General features: G+C 51.7%; 1 protein-coding gene across 2 annotated transcripts in view; it reads right to left on the bottom strand.

The window, feature by feature from the left end:
• ELMO1 (engulfment and cell motility 1) overlaps positions 1-3,401 on the bottom strand; it is a 311,383-nt gene extending 307,982 nt beyond the window's left edge. Inside the window, exons 1-2 of one of the 2 annotated variants that reach the window (XM_027891987.1) lie at positions 3,379-3,401; positions 2,240-2,310 (exon numbers count right to left, since the gene is read on the bottom strand). The gene's annotated coding sequence lies outside the window, so the exon portion shown is untranslated. Of the gene's footprint in view, positions 1-2,239; positions 2,311-2,847; positions 2,898-3,378 lie in introns of those variants that run through there. The other variant, XM_027891995.1, reaches the window with a different exon arrangement.
• Between the last annotated feature and the right edge of the window lie 399 nt (positions 3,402-3,800).

Below are 3,800 nucleotides of genomic sequence, written 5' to 3'. Positions count from 1 at the left end.
TAAACTTTAAAGAGATCATTGATTTTGAGGAAACAGACTACCAAGTGACAGTAAAGTCTCAGCTCAAGAAGAAAATTGTACTTGATGGCCTCATCTAAGTCCCAAGCAAATCCTTATCTGAGAATCACAGAATTAGAAATGTTGTGGTTGGAAATATACAAAAACACCCTCCCAAAATTGTCACTGGAACAGGAGAACACTGCATTTTAGTGTGCAGGTGCACTGGCAGACATCTGTGGAAAACTTTTCCTAGTTACAGTTAAATCTATAGACATAAATCTCCATCCATACTGAGGCTGTCTAGAGTATCAGAAGAAGAAAGCCACATCTTACACATGCACATGAGAGCTCTGCTCCCTGTGTATCAACATGGAAACCACGAGATCATATTCTAACACCACTCTGTAGGCTGGACACTGAGTATGCATGTCTATGAGCCCAAACCTTAAAATCAAAGAGACTTCTACTAGGTAGAAAAAACAAAGAGCGGAAGGAAGGGTGGAACACCACGCTACTCTTGATCTGTCATTCGCTGCTCAGCAGCACTGCTGTCAGGAAGTGTACAATGCACACAGCAGTGTTTCAGCAACAGTTACACCTTTATGTAGCATAACGAGCTTTGTCTGATGAACACGAGGGCAAAGGGGAATTAAGAAAAACCAACTTTGTAGGACAATGTACACAATATGTTGTAGCCGAACAGGGAGGATACAGAAGCACTTGTTTTTAAGAACAGCATGGTCAGGTTATATAATGACTGAGCAAATGCAGATACTTTCAGTGACCAAGACTGCTACAGAGTAAGTAGGTAAGAGTTTTTCCTATCTCTTTCTTCATCAAAATCCCTCTGAATTGTGCACCTCTTAATTTTTGCCTGTCATAGAGAGAATATAAGGAAAAAATATCAAAATTGTATGGAAACCAGCTCTCTTCCTCGCCCACCCCCCAACCCATCATTCATTAAAAAAAATAATCCTCAGACAATGATACTCACAGCAAAGTTGCAAGCTACAGAGAAGGCAAGTATTGTACTGCACAGTGAGTTTTGAAGAGATTACAGAGGGAGAGAAAAGAAAGCCAACTACCCCTATACGACCTTTTCAGTATGAATAAACTGTCAACCAGGTTCACCTCTAGATTGGTCGACTCACACACTCAGATCCACAGACTGCATTGACAGCTTCTTTCATCAATACTCATTTCACACCACGTTCCTGTTTTAGCCATATTAATCTTTATTTTCTCTGACTGGTAAGTTTTTAAAAGCTGCTGTGATACTTTCAACAGCTTTATGACGTGCATTAATGGATCTTTTGCTACCAGTACTCAAGAGGGACGTTTACCAGCAAGCTGTCACCACTGCTGTTCCTCCTCCCTATCTAGTTACTGGTCATCAGATTAGATTCCTACCACCTACTTAACTGGGAAGGGGGACACAACAGACAAAACACAAACAAAAACCAAATCAAAAACAAACAAACACACACAAAACCAAACCCCAACCAAACATCCAAAACAAACAAAAACTAAAACAAACAAAAACCAAACAAAAAACCCCCAACAAAACAATTCCAACAACCCACAAGAAAAAGCCCCAAAACCTGAGGTGGGAATCAGGGGAAAAAACCTTCAAAGAAAGCAAATCTGCAGCTCAAAGTTGAAGAACTTTACGTAAATTTCAATGAATTTTTCTTTACTGTGTAATATTCTGCCTAAGCCACTCAATCAAGCAAGAATGACATGGAAAGAATGGGACTGATGTGAACAATGAATGATCCATAAATGTCTACAAGATTATATAACTGAGGGTGAGATGGCATGCATGTATTTGGGGTAAAGGAAGAGAAACAGGCAAGGGGAAAGAGAAGGAATCAACATCCTCTGTCACAGATAGGGGACGCAGCACAGCTCTTACTCAACTTCCCTCTCTTCCCAAAAGATAAATATTTTAACCAAGGGCTATCAGGCAGCTGAGTGACAAAAGCAAAAGAAAATCCATTTGCTTATGAATAGACTTCAAAACATCCCTTGCTGAAATTGCACTGTAACTGCTGTATCATGAAACACAGCTCATAGGCAACCATGTTTATACTAAAGCAATTAACACACGGTACATTTCCTGCACTGTTCTTATCATTGGCACTCTTGATGTGTTTGTTACACATCTTGAGCCTTGGCAGGTTAAGAGATACTCTTATAAAGTTAACAACAAAACCTTACTGATTTGAAATGTACTCACTGTTATTTTTCAGGAACTCCTATATTTACTTTATACTGTTCTCAGGGGAGAGCTGGACAGTTGTATTAGTTCTGCAAGGAAAAGATATTCAAAATAAACTCTGCAAAGGCTTTGGGCCAAAAAAACTTCACAAACATAACTTTTTGGACCCACTACCCACTTGCTTTACAAGGCTGTGCACCGTGGCTCTGCATAATCACCACCCACATTTCAGAACAATCATTTCATGTGAAATTCTTCAGCGGTTTAATCACTTGTATGAGCACAAACTTCGGAAAAGGAACATACGCACATATACACACACCCCAAGCCCACCAAAAGCTCTCGAAGGCCGGGTCGCGGGTGAGGCATGCCCTCGGAGGCGGCGGCTGGGTACCAACGCCGAGCCTGGAGCCTGGCTGCCTGCGGGGATGCACTTGCTTCAAAGTTGAGGCTTCTCCTTCCGACCGGCGCCCTCGGCGGTGCGGACACTTGCTGCGGCCGCAGTCTCCGCCCGGGCCTGACCCCGCGTATTAACCCACGCGGGACCGGCCGCGGCGGGTGCCCCACACGCCCTCCCAGACCCCCCTGACACCGCGGACCGACGGGACCGTCCCGCCACCACTCACCCACCGGAGCCCGAAGGTGCGCGGCCCCCGCCCGCCGCCCCTCACCAGCGGCCTCCGGCCACCAAGCAGAGCCGGGGGCGGGCAGGGCTGCCCGGGGCACGGGAGGGGGCTGAGGCGGGGACGGAGCGGGGGGAGGCGGTGGCGGAGGAGGAGGTGCCGACGAAGTCGCGGCGGGGAGCGCCGGGCAGCTGTGGCAGCGGCGGCCGCGGGCCGGGGCGAAGGCAGGGCGGCGGGAGGAGCCGCTGTGCGAGGCGGGTCAGGTCGGGCCGGGCCGCCCTCCCGCCGGCAGCCGCCGGCCGAGGCCCCGCCGCGCTGACAAGCACAAGGCTGCGCTTCCTCTTCCTCACAGCGACGGCGGCCGCCCCACCGCCCGCTGCGGGGACCGGCTGCGGCGCTCGCCGCGGGCAGGTGCAGGGCTCTCCTGCCCCGTCCCGCCCCTCCGCCCCGCTGCCTCCGCGTCTCCCCGCGCTCCCCTGCACCGCCCGGCCGGCGCCGCAGCCCGCCCCGCCGCCGGACCCGAGGCTCACCTACCTCCCCGGGTGAGCAGCTCCCCCCGCCCCGCGGGACAAAGCGGGGCCTCCCCCGCCGCAGGAGCCGCGCTCCCGCCGCCGCCTCCTCGGTGCGGTGCGCTGAGCTGCCCCCGGCGCTATCCCATCCCGGGGCTCGCACAGGCACCCGGTGGCTCCCGCCGCCGCTCTCACTTCCTCTTCCTTCCTCCTGCTGGCCGGGCTGCGATGTGCAGCCCCGGGCCGGCCGCCGCCGAGGGGTCCCGCTGCTCGGCAGCACCTGCGGGCGGGGGGCGACACCCGCTCCCGCCTCCGCACCACTTCCCCCGCGCGGGGGTGTGGCTGACGTGTCTCCTCCTGCAGCTTCTGATGAGGGGTTTGGGGCTGTCTCCTTGCCTTTGGAATAACTATTAATGTTTTGATGTCGCTTCTATTCCCAGAGAGCAG

Source organism: Empidonax traillii, unplaced genomic scaffold, assembly GCF_003031625.1.
Source record: "Empidonax traillii isolate 1590-97213 ecotype Southwest subspecies unplaced genomic scaffold, ASM303162v1 scaffold14:size4059594, whole genome shotgun sequence".
NCBI lineage: Eukaryota > Metazoa > Chordata > Aves > Passeriformes > Tyrannidae > Empidonax > Empidonax traillii.
Note: the sequence above shows the minus strand (reverse complement) of the source record. Positions and strands in the feature narration are given on the sequence as shown.